At 46.2% G+C, this 9,165-nt stretch overlaps 1 long non-coding RNA gene across 1 annotated transcript; it reads left to right on the top strand.

The window, feature by feature from the left end:
- Positions 1–307: 307 nt before the first annotated feature.
- LOC124029193 lies at positions 308–3,902 on the top strand. The gene is made up of 3 exons (XR_006837744.1): positions 308–1,836; positions 1,929–3,464; positions 3,533–3,902. It is a non-coding gene; the product is annotated as an uncharacterized LOC124029193 (long non-coding RNA).
- The last annotated feature ends 5,263 nt before the right edge of the window (positions 3,903–9,165 follow it).

Genomic DNA, 9,165 nt, shown 5'->3' with positions numbered 1-9,165 from the left:
ATATGCTACAAGACCTAGAATTGCCTTATGTGTATCCCACAAAAAAAGGTTCACTGTTATAAGGTCATTTTTAAAAATGAATTTAAGCAAAATTCCCAAAATTCCTGGGCTTAACTTCAATTAAATTTCAGACCCCTTTGCAACAACTAGTGGTGAGTTTAGAGGGCACTGTGGTATTGAAGGTTGAGCTGTAGTCGATGAACAGCATCGTCACGTATGTATTTCTGTTGTCCAGGTGGGTGAGGGCAGTGCAATGGCAATTATGACGTCCATGGATCTGTCAGGGCGGTCATGGAATTGGAGAGGGTCGAGTGTGTTGGGGAGGGAGGAGATGATTTGGTCTTTGACTAGCCTCTCAAAGCATTTCATGGGGTCGGTAGTCATTTAGTTCAATTACTTTCCTTTTCTTGGGCATTTTTATGAAAATGTCAGAAAACACAGCAACTAGTTGGTCTGCACATGCTCTGAGGGCGCAGCTAGCGATGCTGCCTTGGCCGGCAGCCTTACGAGGGTCAACACGTGGAGACCGTAAGCACGTAACCCTTGTTGTCCTCAGGGGCTCTCATCGGCAGTTTAGTCGTTTTGCTTGAAACGTGAGAAAAAGGTGTTTACCTCGTCCGGTAGAGCGGTGTTGGTGTCCACGACGTGACTGGCATTCTTTTTGTAATCTGCGATTGTTAGAAGCCCTTGACACATGTGCCTTCATCCAAAGTTTTCACATTCTATGATCAGATTTCGTTGTTGGCAATTACCTTTCTTTTATGTCAACGTGGATTTGATTCGGGTGAATGTATTATTGTTATCCTGGCAATCTTTCATAGATAGGTGAGGTCACAGTTAAACCTTTACTTAGTGTTTTGCCAGAGGTTATAATGACCTACATAGAAGTATCTGACCTGACGTTGAACAAAGACACATTTCCCTCCGTACCACAGGACGGCGCTGTAGAGCTTTGATCAACATAACTGTGCTCTTTTCATCCGGAGAGAACCTAAGCGTCACCAAAGATTTGTTTAACTAACCCTCGTTGTTCTAGCTCTGGCGTCACGTGACAAAGCTGCAAAATCAAAACAATTCTCTCTATTTATCTGTATAAACAATGTAACCAGCTCCTGAATTCATTTACTAATTGATTTAGTTTCAGGTGACGTAAGTTAAATAATCAATAGGTCCATCTCTCTTCCAATAACATTGGCGAAAGCAGAACTGCACACGTGTTAATGAATAAACAAACAAGTGAGCTTGCTAGCTAATTCATTGACAGATGTTCTGATAATGCCATTAACCAACAAAAGAAAAGATGCTCTGATGTTCTGCTCTTTGACTTTACATCTAATGCAGCAACTGCCATAATATTACTGGAGCAATAGTAGTATAGCAATCATATCAGTAGTATAGCAGTGTAATAACTGCTGTTATGCAGGTGCCCTTTCTGTTCATTAGTTTTTCTGTAATGTGGAAACTCTGTGTTTGTGGCTACTAGCTATATGTCATTATACTATTGTGACTGTGTTGTGTTGTTGCTGTGTCAGGTGCAGGGGACCAATGACAGCAGTGTCTGCTGTAGCTCAGGGTTACTTCCTGGATGACTACCTGAAGCAGTTTGTATTTAAGGAGTTTAGGAGAGCCCCTCTCATCAACAGGTCGCTAAGATAGAAACATAACATGTGCACACACACACACTCAATAGATTTGTAGAGTTAGAATGACCTTCCTCTATGTATTTGTTTGTGTTTCTACTGTATCTCTGGTGCAGGGGTTACTATGGGGTTACTATGTACGCTGGAGAGCTGTAGACCACTGGGTCAAACCGTTTCTGTGGCTGACAGAAGACAGGTAAGCTTAGCCTGGTCCAAGGTCTGCTTGTGCTGTTTTGCCAAATCCAATGGTCATTGTCATGCCTAATATAACACAAACTCTGTTTCCAGGTGTTGTAGAGTTGAGATCCTGGAACCAGTTGATGAATTTGAGGTGAGTTACTCTAATCTAATCGGTCCTGACTAGCCTGTCCAACGACCATGCTGATGTACTTCAGTCTCAACTCATCAGAGAGAAGCACAGCATTGGAAACTGTCATTTAAAAAAAAGAAGGTATCTGGACCATATTTTCCATGTCTCTTTTTGTGTAGAAATGCTCTCCCCATTGCCTCCATAGTCTCCCTGACCAGCCATGCTCTGCTGTGGGTACACACCATGCTGTGGTTACAATGTACAGTACCTAGCTATGTAATGCCCATGTTTTTGTCTTGTACAGCATTTATTTTCTCCGCTGCTGTTTGACGTACTTTATCATCCCCCTGAGGTGTGAAATGTATCTATTTAATGCATATATTTTAGTGCCGCCTACTGTTAACTTCAGCCATTTATTCTTCCATTCTATCTTTTCATTTTTATTCAACACTAATGCCAGTATCATCACAGAGAATGTGGGATGTCTGACATGTCCTCCCCTGTGACGATCCCCATAGTGTCCCCTCCCCCAAGGTCAGAGCTGAGCCCTCTCTCCCTGGTGGTGAAGCCCATGCATGGGGAGCTGTTTGTGGAGGGTCTGAGGATGGCCTCTACCCTTACTGGGTCCTGGGCTGGTGCTGCTCAGTGGGGGTTCGGGTAGAGGGCCTATAGCTCGGATCCTCATCAGAGCCAATGGTGGTTGATGATGTGTTTGTGTGGAGTCATCTATGGACTGGGGTCAGAGGGCTGAATGGATCTGACTGGGGTCAGAGGGCTGAATGGATCTGACTGGGGTCAGAGGGCTGAATGGATCTGACTGGGGTCAGAGGGCTGAATGGATCTGACTGGGGTCAGAGGGCTGAATGGATCTGACTGGGGTCAGAGGGCTGAATGGATCTGACTGGGGTCAGAGGGCTGAATGGATCTGACTGGGGTCAGAGGGCTGAATGGATCTGACTGGGGTCAGAGGGCTGAATGGATCTGACTGGGGTCAGAGGGCTGAATGGATCTGACTGGGGTCAGAGGGCTGAATGGATCTGACTGGGGTCAGAGGGCTGAATGAATCTGACTGGGGTCAGAGGGCTGAATGGATCTGACTGGGGTCAGAGGGCTGAATGGATCTGACTAGGGTCAGAGGGCTGAATGGATCTGACTGGGGTCAGAGGGCTGACTGGATCTGACTGGAGTGCTATTAGAGGTCAGAGTTTTACATCACTTCGATAAACTCTTGGCTCTAGGTATAGGCTAAACGGCTCAGAGTTGTTCCTGATCAGGTTCTGTTCTCCCAGGTGTCCAACTGTATCACACTGTACCATCTGTCCCTCGGTGGGGAGCTGTGGCGTTTGGTGGCCGCTCCTCTCTACTCCACCCAATCAGAACCCTTTTCAGAGGGCGCTATGACCCTTGTGACCTGCCTGACCCAGTTGTACCTGACAACCAGGCCTCATTGAGGCTCCCCTTGAAGGAGATGAGCTGCGCTGGCAACCTGCCTCAACCAAGACGGAGGCAGGAAGGTGAGTACCCTTACAGGCGGATTACTGATAGGACTTTGTTTTAGAGTCTTCTCCTGTCTCCCTCGCAGGTCAGAACTTCCTGTTTGTGTTTGAAGGGCAGAACGAGGCTGAGGATGCACTGTATCTTGATGACCAGCGTTGGACCGAGGTCTGTTTGTTTACTCTGCTGTTCATTATAGTACCTTCCTGCATTACCTCGCCGTGGGGAACACAGCCTGCCTACCACAGGATGTTGGTGGCACCTTCATTGGGGAGGATAGGTTTGGGGTAATGGCAGGAGCGGAATAGGTGGACTGGTATCAAATAAATCACAAACATGGTTTGATGCCATTCCATCTGCTCCGTTCCAGCCACTATTCAAATCAAATGTTATTGGTCACATCACATGGTTAGCAGATGTTAACGCAAGTGTAGTGAAATGCTTGTGTGTCTAGGTCCGACAGTGCAGTAATATCTAACATATAATCTAACAATTCCACATCAACTACCTAATACACACAAATCTAAGTAAAGGGATGGAATAATAATATGTACATATAAATATATGGATGAGCAATGACAGAGCGGCATAGGTAAGATGCAGTCAATGGTATAAAATACAGTATATACATATGGGATGAGTAATGCAAGATATGTTAACATCATTATTAAAGTGACTAGTGATGCATTTGTTAGAGTGACCAATGATTTCATGTCTGTATGTAGGCAGTAGCCTCTCTGTGTTAGTGATGAGCCGTCCTCCACTCAGCAGCCTCTCTGTGTTAGTGATGAGCCGTCCTCCCCTCAGCAGCCTCTCTGTGTTAGTGATGAGCCGTCCTCCACTCAGCAGCCTCTCTGTGTTAGTGATGAGCCGTCCTCCCCTCAGCAGCCTCTCTGTGTTAGTGATGAGCCGTCCTCCCCTCAGCAGCCTCTCTGTGTTAGTGATGAGCCGTCCTCCCCTCAGCAGCCTCTCTGTGTTAGTGATGAGCCGTCCTCCCCTCAGCAGCCTCTCTGTGTTAGTGATGAGCCGTCCTCCCCTCAGCAGCCTCTCTGTGTTAGTGATGAGCCGTCCTCCCCTCAGCAGCCTCTCTGTGTTAGTGATGAGCCATCCTCCCCTCAGCAGCCTCCACTGCTGCTTACATCAAATAAATTCAATATCACTGAACTTTGACTGTGTGTTTTATATGAGGGCACCGTTGCCTGAGCCCTGCTTCTCTAATTCAGCCTGTCCATGTAAAGGAGGGGTGGTGATCTGTGGAGGTCTGGGTAGAGGAAGTGTTCCACTGAGGGATACAGTCCTACTGGGGCCCACCACCACCACAGGCTTCTGCTGAGAGAGACTGCAGCTCCAATCCCCTCCAGTGCCCAGGTGTGGAGCTGCAACAACTCAAACAGGAAAACACTTTTTATTTTATTTAACTAGGCAAGTCAGTTAAGAACCAATTCTTATTTACAATGACGACCTACCCCGGCCAAACCCTACCCCGGCCAAACCCGGGCGACGCTGAGCCAATTGTGCGCCGCCCTATAGGACTCCCAATCACGGCCGGATGTGATACAGACTAGATTCAAACCAGGGAGTGTAGTGACGCCTCTTGCACCGAGATGCAGGGCCTTAGACCGCTGCGTCACCCGGGAGATAATTGATTTCAAAGCATCGTGTCACTTTGTGTTTTGCATATTGTTTTAACATGGAGTGAGTTAATGGACAGATAAGTTGTTTCAGACTCCGTAGTCCTCCTCTAAATAAGCTCAGGATATTGTTCTGCTAAATCAAAGGGTTGCTTTAACTCTGGCACCATCCTCAATTCGTTGTCGATATTCCCACTGTGGCCATGTGATTTGTAATTGGCTTGAGTTTGTGGGAGGAGTGAGGGTGTTCTAGGTGTTGCTGTTACAGATTTGACCACAGGGGGCAGTGTGGAGCTCATCCTGGACACTGAGTAGGCTTTGACCCAGTTATATTACATCCCTGTATGTAGTGCACACACGGTCACAGATAACACACACAACATGGATTCACTGTACACACTGTCATGGGCTTCACAAAATAGATTCACTGAGATCCTCCCCTAGTCTGCCGTACTCCTGTTATATGATTCCAACACAAAAGATTGCTCCCTCTGGCTTTCACCAAAATGAGTCAGTGTCTGAGTTACACATACAGAAGTACATCTTCCTTTGGGTTGCAGCAGTTCAGGACCATGTCTTTCTGACAAAATAATGCTACCTTCCAGCCCTACACACTCACTCACACAGACACACAAAGAAGTCCCAACATATCAGATCTGCTTACCAGACATGTTTTTATTTCATGTGAGACCTCCGTTTAGTCACAAAGGACTCGTGGTAAAAGGATAGGACTCACAGTAATAGGATAGGACTCACAGTAATAGGATAGGACTCACAGGAATAGGATAGGACTCACAGTAATAGGATAGGACTCACAGTAATAGGATAGGACTCACAGTAATAGGATAGGACTCACAGTAATAGGATAGGACTCACAGTAATAGGATAGGACTCACAGTAATAGGATAGGACTCACAGTAATAGGATAGGACTCACAGGAATAGGATAGGACAGTAATAGGATAGGACTCACAGTAATAGGATAGGACTCACAGTAATAGGATAGGACTCACAGTAATAGGATAGGACTCACAGGAATAGGATAGGACTCACAGTAATAGGATAGGACTCACAGTAATAGGATAGGACTCACAGTAAAATGATAGGACTCACAGTAATAGGATAGGACTCACAGTAAAATGATAGGACTCACAGTAATAGGATAGGACTCACAGTAATAGGATAGGACTCACAGTAATAGGATAGGACTCGTGGTAATAGGATAGGACTCACAGTAATAGGATAGGACTCACAGGAATAGGATAGGACTCACAGTAATAGGATAGGATTCACAGTAATAGGATAGGACTCACAGTAATAGGATAGGACTCACAGTAATAGGATAGGACTCACAGGAATAGGATAGGACTCACAGTAATAGGATAGGACTCACAGGAATAGGATAGGACTCACAGTAATAGGATAGGACTCACAGTAATAGGATAGGACTCACAGTAATAGGATAGGACTCACAGTAAAAGGATAGGACTCACAGTAAAAGGATAGGACTCACAGTAAAAGGATAGGACTCACAGTAATAGGATAGGACTCACAGTAATAGGATAGGACGCACAGTAATAGGGTCAAATCAAATTGTATTGGTCACATACACGTGTTTAGCAGATTCCTTACCCCGTCGTCATTGTTTTTGTTTCATATCTGTGTGTTGTTAATGTTTCAGTTCATGTTCCGTTTATTTGATTAAAACACTGACTCTCAGGGTCAGCGACTCTCAGCGTTACAGAATGACGACTCAACAAAGGAGAGCATCAGGGAGTGTTTTTTTGTTGTTTTTGTGTTGGAGGCGATGTTGGTTCCGGGTGTTGGAGCTGGAGCTACCTGGGAGGTCTCAGCCATTTGTAAACAGGATGAACAGGTCCCCATACCTCAGCCTAGGCTCTTACTCCTCAGCCGGTTCGTCAGGTTTCTGCGTCTCAGCGGAGGCGACCGATCCGCTCCGGATCCCCGGGATCATCCCTGTGGTTGGCGTCCTGTGGCTGGAGCTGACTGCGCCAGGTAGGGGATACTGTCACGTATGATCTCTCCGGCGCTCTAGGTCGTCATGCTCCCACGCCTTAGCAGAGGTGACGGTCTGCTCCTGATCCCTGGGATCCTCATCTTGTCGGCGTCCTGCGGCTGGAGCCACGCGTTGGGTAGGGGGTACTGTCACCTGTGCTCCTTATCCGGCCTCTAGGCCACCAGGCTGCTCGTTTATGGCGCACACCTGTCACCAGCACTACGTGGATTTGCGCATAATGACACTCACCTGGACTCCATCACCTCCTTGATTACCTGCCTTATATATGTCACCCCCTTTGGTTTCTTCCCCAGTCGTCATGGTCCCTGTCATGTCGGTGTGTTTGTGTTTCTTGTTTTGTTTATTTATTAAATGTATTCACTCCCTGAACTTGCTTCCTGACTCTCAGCGTACATCTTTACAAGTAATATCTAACAATTTCACAACATATACACACAAATCTAAGGAGTGGAATTAAGAATATATTAATATTTGGAAGAGCAATGTCAGAGCGGCATAGACTACTATACAGTATATATATTTTATTTATTTATTTCACCTTTATTTAACCAGGCAGGCAAGTTGACAACAAGTTCTCATTTACAACTGCGTCCTGGCCAAGATAAAGCAAAGCAGTTCGACACAAACTACGATACAGAGTTACACATGGAATAAACAAACATACGGTAGAAAAATAAGTCTATATACAATGTGAGCAAATGAGGTGAGATAAGGGAGGTAAAGGCAAAAAAAGGCCATGGTGGCAAAGTAAATACAATATAGCAAGTAAAACACTGGAATGGTTGATTTGCAGTGGAAGAATGTGCAAATTAGAGATAGAAATAATGGGGTGCAAAGGAGCAAAATAAATACAGTCAGGGAAGAGGTAATTGTTTGGGCTAAATTACAGATGGGCTATGTACAGGTGCAGTAGTCTGTGAGCTGCTCTGACAGCTGGTGCTTAAAGCTAGTGAGGGAGATAAGTTTTTCCAGTTTCAGAGATCTTTGTAGTTCGTTCCAGTCATTGGCAGCAGAGGACTGGAAGGAGAGGCGGCCAAAGGAAGAATTGGTTTGGGTTATTTTGTAAATGACATCGCCGAAGTCGAGGATCGGTAGGATGGTCAGTTTTACGAGGGTATGTTTGGCAGCATGAGTGAAGGATGCTTTGTTGCGAAATAGGAAGCCAATTCTAGATTTAACTTTGGATTGGAGATGTTTGATGTGAGTCTGGAAGGAGAGTTTACAGTCTAACCAGACACCTAGGTATTTATAGTTGTCCACATATTCTAAGTCAGAACCGTCCAGAGTAGTGATGCTGGATGGGCGGACAGGTGCAGGCAGCGATCGGTTGAAGAGCATGCACTTATTTAAGAGCAGTTGGAGGCCACGGAAGGAGTGTTGTATGGCATTGAACCTCGCCTGGAGGGTTGTTAACACAGTGTCCAGAGAAGGGCCAGAAGTATACAGAATGGTGTCGTTGTCGTCTGCGTAAAGGTGGATCAGAGACTCACCAGCAGCAAGAGCGACATCATTGATGTGTACAGAGAAGAGAGTCGGCCCAAGAATTGAACCCTGTGGCACCCCCATAGAGACTGCCAGAGGCCCGGACAACAGGCCCTCCGATTTGACACACTGAACTCTATCAGAGAAGTAGTTGGTGAACCATTTAAGTCATTTAGCAGACGCTCTTATCCAGAGCGACTTACAAATTGGTGCATTCACCTTATGACATCCAGTGGAACAGCCACTTTACAATAGTGCATCTAAATATTTTAAGGTGGGGGGGGGGGGGGGGGGTGAGAAGGATTACTTTATCCTATCCTAGGTATTCCTTAAAGAGGTGGGGTTTCAGGTGCCTCCGGAAGGTGGTGATTGACTCCGCTGTCCTGGCGTCGTGGGGGAGTTTGTTCCACCATTGGGGGGGCCAGAGCAGCGAACAGTTTTGACTGGGCTGAGCGGGAACTGTACTTCCTCAGTGGTAGGGAGGCGAGCAGGCCAGAGGTGGATGAACGCAGTGCCCTTGTTTGGGTGTAGGGCCTGATCAGAGCCTGGAGGTACTGAGGTGCCGTTCCCC

Source organism: Oncorhynchus gorbuscha, linkage group LG01 (assembly GCF_021184085.1).
Source record: "Oncorhynchus gorbuscha isolate QuinsamMale2020 ecotype Even-year linkage group LG01, OgorEven_v1.0, whole genome shotgun sequence".
Taxonomy (NCBI): Eukaryota; Metazoa; Chordata; class Actinopteri; order Salmoniformes; family Salmonidae; genus Oncorhynchus; species Oncorhynchus gorbuscha.
Note: the sequence above shows the minus strand (reverse complement) of the source record. Positions and strands in the feature narration are given on the sequence as shown.